This window comes from Chrysochloris asiatica, unplaced genomic scaffold (assembly GCF_000296735.1).
Source record: "Chrysochloris asiatica unplaced genomic scaffold, ChrAsi1.0 scaffold00318, whole genome shotgun sequence".
Lineage (NCBI taxonomy): Eukaryota > Metazoa > Chordata > Mammalia > Afrosoricida > Chrysochloridae > Chrysochloris > Chrysochloris asiatica.
The window spans coordinates 971,165-981,764 of NW_006408836.1; positions in this window are offsets into that span (position 1 = coordinate 971,165).

Genomic DNA, 10,600 nt, shown 5'->3' on the forward strand with positions numbered 1-10,600 from the left:
CCTGTATGGGGTTTCCGAGGAGTGATTGGTGCAGCCAGCACGTTATCCTGCAGCATCACACAGCATTTTATTTTTAAATGTAGTTTTTCATTACACATTAGCATATGTTTGTTGTTGTTGTTAAGTGCCATCAAGTCTGTTTCAACCAATAAAGACCCTGTATAGGGCTTCTGAGGAGCCACGAACCACTGACCTCACAGTGCAAAGTTGTGGGTTAATGTGCCAGACTGCAAAGCCTTTTGAACTGCAGGGTCAGTGATTCAAGCTCACCAGTGGTTCCTTGGAAACCCTATACAGGGTCGCTATGGGTCAGAACTGACTCAATGGCACTTAACAACGACAGGGGTGATGGGAGATTAGATGAAAAGGAAGACACAAGACACAAAATAATTAAGTAAAAGTTGGGGCCAGGTGGGTCTCAGCTCTCTGATGGAGATACTATGACACAGAAAAAGTGCAACGAGTTTATTTTATACAAATATCAAGAGAGGTGCTGGGGGCAGGGGAAAGAGGTGCAAGAACATCTGGTGATATTTGTGCATGCAGTAAATGGGACCTTATCAGAAGATTGTAATTTGTAGTTGCTAGGGAAACAGAGGTAGAGCAGCTAGATGTTTGTGCAAGTTTCCTGTTCCCCGAGGCAGCCCTGCAAGTTCCTCAGGGGGCAGCTTGACTTTGGAGAAGCCTGATTTTCTGGACCACAACTGTTCAGTTTCAATCCTTCCGTTAAACTACCCCCAAGTCTGAGACCTTCTGTTCAGTCCCTCCCAACAAAATACATTATAATGCACATCCAGTATTCACTCAACAAATAATTGTTGAACATTCAAATCAAGAGGGGGCAGCGATGTTTCATGAGCCCAGCCACAAGCCACCATGCTGGGTCAGCAATTCAGAGGATAACTAATGGCTCATCCATAGCTGAAGAGGGTGAGGCCAAACAGATGGTTAGGACTGTGTCCTTACCAGGAAGCTGGCAGAGAAGAAGACAAAGATTGCCCAGGAGAACGATAGTCAGTCTGGGAAATGCATCAAATGAACAGTCAAGTTGTCAGGGAGTCTAATCAAGTTACCAGAGAATTATTTTAATTATAGTTTATTCAATTTTTATTTACTTATTTATTCAATTTTTCAACATCTTCATGTATCCAATTCCATTTCCCACATTACTAACAGAAATAGAAAAGACACATATACCAGGAAAAAAAGTCATAGGATCCAACCAAGGCAGTTATAAATGTAAATAATATGCTAATAGCCTAGAGAGCAGTCACAGATTGGAATGCTCAGTTTCTAATCATATCCAGTGTCCAGTTATGATTCAAGATTTCTAACTAGCTCTAGATTAGGAGTTAATGCTGTCGCATTCAATCAATGGTCAAGGAGCCCTGCTGGCATAGTAGGTTAGGTTGCTAACCACAGGGTCAGCAGTTTGAATCTACCAGGTGCTCCTTAGGAGATTTACAGCCTTGAAAACCCTACACAGGGTTACTATGAGTTGGAATCAACTTAATAGCACACAGTCAGTCAGCTAGCCAGTTTAATGGTCATCAAATTGAATGATGAAATGGAAATCACCTTATAGTATTTCAAAGAACATAGAAGTAGAAACGGCAGCTAGTATTCCAAATAGTAGACACAAGATTTTTTTAAATATTTATAGTTGATTATGATAAAATGAAACCAGTATGATTGCTCCAAACTATATAGATTACCAGTTATATTGAGACCTGTCACTTGAGCTCCAAACCCACATTTCTATCAGCCAACTTGCCTCCCCTTCTTGGATGTCATTTAGGCACCTCAAGCTCAATAGACCCACAACAAAATACTTGATGCTTCTTTCCAAAACATGTTTCTCTTCCATTGTTTTCTATTTATTTTGAATAATGCTACCATCTATCCAATTATGCAAACCAGAAAACATAGCACAGTCATCCTAGGCATCAATTTGTCCTGTGACATGCAGCACTATATCCAATGTTATGTACACTGGATTATGTAAAGTTCAGCTCTTGAAGAACTCAAATATGAATGTATTCCATTTCTGATACATTCCTAATATATTTATTTCTCTTTGAGATTACTGCAGTAGCCGTTCAACCAGTCATTTAGATCTAGTTTTAACTCCCTCCAATCCCTTCTCCGCACTGTTGCTATAATGATATTTTCAAACCACAAATCTGAACAATTAATCAATTGCTTGAACCCTTCAATAGCTTCTCACTGCTTTGGGGATGAAAAACAAAGTATTTATTATGACTAGTGAAGTCTTTCATGATCTAATCCCTTTCTAACTTGCCAGGACCATTTTAGATTATACTTTCACTCACTAGCTATGAAACAGTCACAAAAATGTCTTTGTAGTTTCTTGAATTCATGATTAATGGCCTTTGTTCCCCTTATAATGCTTATCACCTTCCATTTTACCAATTGCCTGTTTTTTATTCTGCTATATCTCAATTATCCAACTCAAAGTAACCCTATAGGGCAGAATAGAACAGATCTCTAGGGTTTCTGAGAATTTAAATCTTATGGGTACAGAGATGCTCATCTTTTTCCTGTGGAGTAGCTGGTGGATTTGAACTGCTGATTCTGCATTTAAATGCCCAATGTTTAACCCACTGAACCATCAGAACTCCTTTGAGTCAGAATCAACTCAATGGTAGTTATTGCTTTTGTTGCTGTTATTGAGTGTCCTTGAGTTGGTTCCAACTCATAGCAACTCTGTACAGGATTTCCAAGGAGAGGCTGGTAGGTTTGAACTGCTTACCTTGCAGTTAACAGTCAAGTGCTTATCCCATAATGCCTCACCAGGAACCTGAATGGTAATAGGATATCTCAATTATCACTTCCTTAGAGAACCTTTCTCTGAAATCACAAACTTTGTCAAATCCTCCTAGTATATTCTCTCCTACTAGCTTGTACCTTCTTTTTATAGCACTTATTTAAATTAGACTTTTATTTGTCTGATTATTTTACTGAAACCTCCATGAGAGGAGGAACCATTCTTGTTTTATTTACCATTAGATTCCCAGGATCTAGCACAATGTTTGACATATACTTAACCAGGTATAGTTGAGTCAACTCTAACTTGCTAACCCTGTCTGTATCAGAGAAGAATTGAGAGCCATAGGGTTTTCAATGACTATGATCTCTAAAGTGCCTCTGGGTGGATTGAAACCATTTGTAATACCCAGGATGCAAAAGCTGGACAGTGAATAAAGAAGATCATAGAAGAATTGATGCCTTTGAATTGTGGTATTGGAGGAGAATACTAAAAGTGCCATGGACTGCCAAAAGAACCAATAGATCTGTTTTGGAAGAAGTGCAGCCAGCGGGTTCCTTGGAGGCCAAGATGGCTAAACTTCGTCTCTCATACTTTGGACATATTATCAGGAGGGAACAGTCTCTGAAGAAGGATATCATGTTTGGTAAGATGGAGGGTCAGAGAAAGAGAGGAAGACTCCCAACGAGATGGATCGGCCAGGTGGCAGCATTGATGGCATCAAGTGTGGCAGCAGTAGTGAGCTTGGCCCAGTATTGGACATTGTTTCGTTCTGTTGTGCATGGGGTCACTATGAGTCGGTGTCAACTCGATGGCACCTGACAACATTGGAAAAGTCACAACAGAACTTAATGGCTATATTCTAAAATATTATGGAAGAAATTGCTGCATTCGATGGAAAGCTAAAGTAATTTCCCAGAGTAGTGCACCAAAGATATATTTTGACTGAATAAAGGAATGTTTGTACCAGTATTTGAATAAGCCAAAGTCAAAACTGAATATTACAATCATAGCATGGACATTTTGGATATCAGACTAAATCTAACATTTTATTTTAAAGTTTTGTTTTAGTGGTATTCAATTATAGTAGTTATTTTTAAAATCTATCAGTATAATAGGAACCCTGATGGTACTGTAGGATAAACAATGAACTGCTAAGCACAAAGTCAGCGGTTAAATCCACCAGCCACTCTTTGAGAGAAAAATGAGGTTGTCTGCTACTGTAAAGATTTACAGTCTCAGAAACTCATTATGAGTGATAATGAACTTGATGGTAGTGAGTTTGGCTTGGGTTTCATTATAATGATGTTGTTAGATGTCATCTAGTCGGTACCGACTCATAGTGACCCCACAACAAAATTAAACACTGACAAGTCCTAAACTAACCTCACAATCATTGCCATGCTTGAGCCCATTGATGCTGCCACTTTGCCAATCCATCTCGCTGGTGGGTCTTCCTCTTTTTCTCTGACCCTCCACCTTACCAAACATGATATCCTGCTCCAGTGACTGGTCCCTCCTGACAATATGTCCAAAGTATGAGAAACCAAGTCTGGCTATCCTGGCCTCCAAGGAGCACATTGGCTGTACTTCTTACAACACAGATCTGTTTGTTCTTTTGGCAGCCCATGTACTTTCAAAATTCCCCTTCAACAGCACAACTCAAAAGCATAAATTCTTCTATGGTCTTCCTTATTCACTATTCAACTTTGGCATGTATATGAGGTTATTGAAAATACCATGGCTTGGATCAGGTGTACCTTAGTGCTGAAGTTGACGTCATTGCTCTTCAACACCTTAAAAAGTTCTTGTGCAGCAAGATTTGCCTAAGGCAAAACATCGTTTGATTTCTTGGCTGCTACTTCCATGAGTTGATCCAAGAAGAATGAAGTCCTTGACAACTTCAATCTTTTCTCCATTGATAAGAATGTTGTTTATTGGTCCAGTGGTAAGGATTTTTGTTTTCTTTACATTGAGATGCAATCTCAAAAACCAAAGGCTGTGGTCTTTGATCTTCATCAGTTAGTATTTCAAGTCCTCTTCGCTTTCAGCAAGCAAGGTTGTATCATCTGCATATCGCAGGCTGTTAATGAGTCTTCCTCCAATCCCGATGCCATGTTTTTCTTCATATAACCCAACTTCTCAGATTATTTGCTCAGCATACAGGTTGAATAAGTATCATTAATTTCACTTGGTGTAATTAGCTACCAGATTGCTCATGTGAGCCCTGTGCTTCATATGTATGATGATGACTGCTCACTTTCATTTGAAGTTGGTGAGATATATTTTGACTGATTCTGGAAGTATGGAATATTGCTACAAAGGTAATTAGTTTTTCCTTCCTCCCTGACCACTGTCACTGAAGATACAGGCTTATTCCTTCTAACCTCTACAGCCTAAGAATCTGTTGCTATGATGGGGTGATTGATGGTTGCCTTTTCACTGAAGCAAACCTTTAACACTGAAGCTTCATCCTCTGATAGGACAAAATGCTTCTAACACAAACTGATATACGGTTGTTCTTACTTTTTTGTTTTATTGCTCTAATACACTCATTGTTTCATGTAATTATCTGATAGAATCTTTATTCTTATATCTTAGATCTAATAATATAACAAAATAGAAAAATATCCATATAATTGTTTTATTAAAAAGGTGTCTCTGCACTATCAGAAATGGCACTCAAGTCAGTGTTTGGCTTTTAGGCCCTCCAGAACCTGAAGCCGAAGCTAAAACTGAAGAGTATCCCTGGTTTCTAGGATACCTTCCATAGGTCAAAGTCTATAACTGATTTTACAGGTAAGGCATCTGAGGCTGGGCAGACTAAAAGATTCATCTAGTAGTAGCACAGGTAATTAGTGAACAAGTCTAGCACATGTCTGTATCAGCACAATTTTCATTCTGGTCCATCATGTATGTTCCAAAGGATAAAAAGGTTAAATTTACAATTAAAATGCTCAATTTCATGGATCCAATATTTTTAGAGATTTATCCTGAAAGTTATACTTATCAGAGCAAATCCCAAACCATAAAACAATTATATATATGGAGCTCTGGTAGCATAGTGTTTACGAATTGGGCTGCTAATCTCACAGCAGTTCGGAACTAACCAGCTGTTCCGTGGGAGAAAGATGAGGGTTTCTGCTCCCATAAAGATTTACAGCCTCAGAAACCCTGTACAGTATCACTATGAGTTGGAACCAACTCCATGGTACATAACAACAACAACAATAACAACACACACACATATCTATATATATATATATATATAGTTATATAGTATAATTTTTTTTTAAAGAATTACTGTCATGAGTTTCTGTGTGAGACGAAGTGATCATTTCAGTATAAAGGACAGAAGTGGCAGCCATTTTGAATATTTACGGATATGGGACACAGAGATATATGAATATTGCTGTGACTGTTGCTATTTGGGTAAACTTGTGAATTTCATTTCCATGAAGCCCAAGGCCATAAACATTTAAATATGACAGCATGTTGAAAGTTTAGCTTTTTGCTGGGAAAGCTAGGTGATCTGCTTGGATAACTTTGCTCTAGTCTTCTGTGACCATGTCCCTGTCTCTGGGCCCAGGAGTCCCTGGGTTTTGCCATACTGCTGGACAACTAGGTCTCAACTAAGGTTCACAGAAGTCTATGGAACCTGGTTGGACTTAGCTCACAACTTCATTGCTATTTTACCCCACTTTCCCTTATGGATGACCAACATGATCACCAGCCACACCATATGCCTGCTAGTATATTCCCCTTAAGTCTTAGTCTTGGAAGGGGGTTTGCTCTGAGGGGACCTGAGCCTTGATGGCTCCTGGGTGAACAGCTTGCTTGTTCTTGTAGTAATCAATTGGACTGCCATGATTGTTCTTGATTTTTCCTGCTGTTCTTTCTTTCAAGAAGTATCATCTGTTCTTCTAGCTACTCCAGGCTGGTCTACTTGTCCTTTCAAGTGGAAATTTCCCACCTCAGAAGATTCTGGATGGGGTTCAGGATGCCACCTATGGTCTTATGCAATGCAAAGGCTTCATCGGAAGCCTTTTTCTATGGGCAAGTTCTAGCCCCCTTTTAGGTATTCCAATCAGTTATAGGCTGAAGATGGACTTGCAAGCTTTCTATGGTAATATTTCTGGCTATTCCTTTCTCTCTTCCTCAAGTGTCTATTTTATAATGTTAGACAAGGGAAACAAAGACTCAAAAGACAGCCAAGCATCTTAACAATATTTCCCTTCTTTTACCCATTCAAATGATGTCTCAATCCCTGTATCCCAGAGCCCTGTTGTTCCAAGGTTGTGCATGCCTCATTATTTACCTCTATCGGACATAGCCCAGGCAAACCTGCCTAACTGTTCTCCCATATGCCTTGTTCTTCCATTACCCTCCTCCTTCTTGTGCTTTGCCCACAGCACCAGCACCCAAGCTATCCTGTGTCTATTCCCTACCCTGTGCTCCATCTTCTCCTTCCTCCCCTTGCCCAACTCCACACATCCCGGTGATCAACAAAGCTTCCCCACCCCCACCCCCTTTTAGTATGGGATCTTTTTCGTAATAATTTACAATAATTTTCCTATGCAGTATTTCTCCTTTTGTGACTGACTAATTTCACTCAATATAATGTCCTCAAGGTTCATCAATGTTATACGTTGGCTTACAGCTTCTTTGTTATTCTTCAAGGTAGCATAAGATCCCATTGTGTGTATGTACCACAGTTTGTTTATCCATTTTTCAGTTGATGGGCACCTAGGCCATCTCCATCTTTTTTCTATTGTAAATAGAGCTGCTATGAACCTTGGTGTGCATATATCTACTCGTGTTATGGCTTGTATTTCTTGTGGGTAAATACCAAGTAGAGGAACTGCTGGATCATAAGGCATTTCTATTTCCAACCTTCTGAGGAAGTGCCATACTGCTTTCCAGAGTGATTGGACCATTTTTCAATCCCACTAGCAATGTAGGGGGGTCCCGTTGTCTCCGCATCCTCACCAGTATTTATTGTCCTCTAGGTTTTTGATCTTTGCTGTTATTGTTGGTGTGAGATGATACCTTATTGTTGTTTTGATTTGCATCTCTCTGATGTCTAGTGATTGTGAACATTTCTTCATATGTTTGTTGGCTGCCCAGATCTCCTCCTTGGTGAAGTGTTTGTTCATGTCCTGTGCTCATTTTTTAATTGGGTTATTAGTCTATTTCTTGTAGAGGTGTTGCAATTTCCTATATATTTTACAAATGTGTCCCTTGTCTGATGTGTCATTGCAAAAGACTTTTTCCCCTTCTGTGAGTTCCCTTTTTACTCTTCTGGTGAAGTCTTTTGATGCACATCAGTTTTTAATTTTTAGTATGTCCCAATCATCTATTTGGTCTATTTTTGTTTCTGTAGTTTTCAAAATGTTGGGTAGTCAGTCTGTGTATTCCCTGAATTAGAACCCTCACATTTGTCCCTGTTTTTTTCACTGATGGCCTTCATAATTCTGGGATTCACCTTTAGGTCTTCAATCCATGTTGAGTTGGTTTTTGTATAAGGCATAAGGTAAAGGTCTTGTTTCAATCTTTTGCTTATCACTTTCCAGTTCTGCCAGCACAATCTGTTGAAAAGACTATCTCCTCCACATGTGATATATTTAGGTACTTTGTTGAAAATCAGTTGGCTATATGTGGATGGGTTAATTTCTGGATTCTCAATTCTGTTCCATTGATCAATGTATCTTTCATTGTACCAGTACTAGGCTGTTTTGACCACTGTAGCCATGTAATAAATTTTGAAATCAAGGAGTGAGAGGTTTCCAACCTTATTCTTCTTCTTAAGCAATGCTGTGCTTATCCTGGGTCTCTTTCCTTTCCATATAAAATTTGTCATTGTTTTTTCCATCTCCTTGAAGAATGTCATTGGAATATGGATTGGGATTGCATTATATGTGTAAATTGCTTTGCACAATATTGACATTTCCACACGATGTTAAGACTTCCTATCCAGGAGCATTGGTATATTCTTCCATTTTTGTAGGTCTCTTTGGGTTTCTTATAGTAGCGTTTTGTAATTTTCTTTCTATAGGCCATTTGTTTCTCTGATTATGTTTATTCCTAAATAATTCATCCTTTGGGTGGGTATTGTAAATGGTATTACTTTCCTAATGTCTTTTCAGCACTGTCATTGTTACTATAGAGGAATCCAACTGATTTTTGTATGTTGATCTTATATCCTGCCACTTTGCTGACTCTTCCAATGAAGTCTAGTAGCTTTTATACTGAGTCTTTGGGATTTTCTATGTACAGAATCATGGAGGTTGTGGCTGTGTGTTGTGGAGTCAGTTCCAACTCACAGAGACCCTGTATAGGGTTTCCGAGGCTGTAAATCTTTATGGGAACAGAATGCTTCATCTTTCTCCTGTGGAACAGCTGGTAGTTTTGAACTGCTGACCTTGTGGTTTGTAGCCCAATTCATAACCACTATGCTACCAGAGCTCCTTTATAGAATCATATCATCTGCAAATAGAATTTTATTTCCTCTTTGCCAATGTAAATGCCTTTAATGTTCCTATCTTTCTGTATAGCTCTAGCTAAGACCTTCAGCACAATATTAAATAGGAGTAGTAACAAAGGACATCCTTGTCTGGTTCCTTTTTGCAGAGAGAAGGATTTCAGTTTCTCTCCATTGAGAGTAATGTAGGCTATTGGTTTTGTATATATGCTCTTAATTATATTGAGGTATGCCCCTTCAATTCCCACTTTATTGAGTGTTTGTATCAGGAATGGATGTTGGATTTTGTCATATGCTTTTCTGCATCAATCAATATGATCATGTGGTTCTTTTCCTTTTTCTTATTTATATGGTGGAGCTCTGGTTGCATAGTGGTTATGAATCAGGCTGCCAACCTCAAGATCAGCAGTTCGAAACTACCAGTGGTTCTGTGGGAGAAAGATGAGGTGTTCTGCTCCCATAAAGATTTACAGCCTTGGAAATCCTGTGCAGGGTCACTAAGAGTCGGAGCCGGCTCCACGGTACTTAACAACAACAACAACATACGGTGGATTACCTTGATTGTTTTTCTAATATTAAACCATCCTTGCATCCCTGATATGAATCCCACTTGATTATGATGTATTATCTTTTTGATGTGCTGTTGGATTCTGTTGGCTAGGATTTTGTTGAGAATTTTTACGTTTATGTTCATGAGGTATTTGTTGTTGTTGTTAGGTGTCATCGAGTTGGTACTGACTTATAGTGACCTGATGCACAACAGAATGAAACACTACCTGATCCTGGACCCACCTCACAATTGTTGCCACACTGTAGCATATTGATGCTGCCACTTTGCCAATGCATCTTGCTGGGGGTCTTCCTCTTTTTGTTTGATCCTACACCTTTCCAAACATGATATCCTTCTCCAGTGACTGGTACCTCCTGACAATATGTACAAAGTATGAGACACGAAGTTTGGCCACCCTGTCCTCTAAGGAGCACTCTGGCTATACTTCTTCCAACACAGATCAGTCAGTTCTTTTGGAAGCCCATGGCACTTTCAATATTCTCTTCCAACACCATAACTCAAAAGCATCAATTCTTCTATGGTCTTCCTTTTTCACTGTCCAGTTTTCACATGCATACGTGGTTATTGAAAATACCATGGCTTGGGTCAGGTGCACCTTAGTTCTAAAGGTGACATCTTTGTTCCTCAACACTTTAAAAAGGTCTCATGCAGCAGATTTGCCTAATGCAATATGTCCTTTGATTTCTTGACTGCTGTTTCTGTGAGTGTTGATAGTTGATCCAAGAAGAATGAAGTCCTTGACAACTTCAATCTTTTCTCC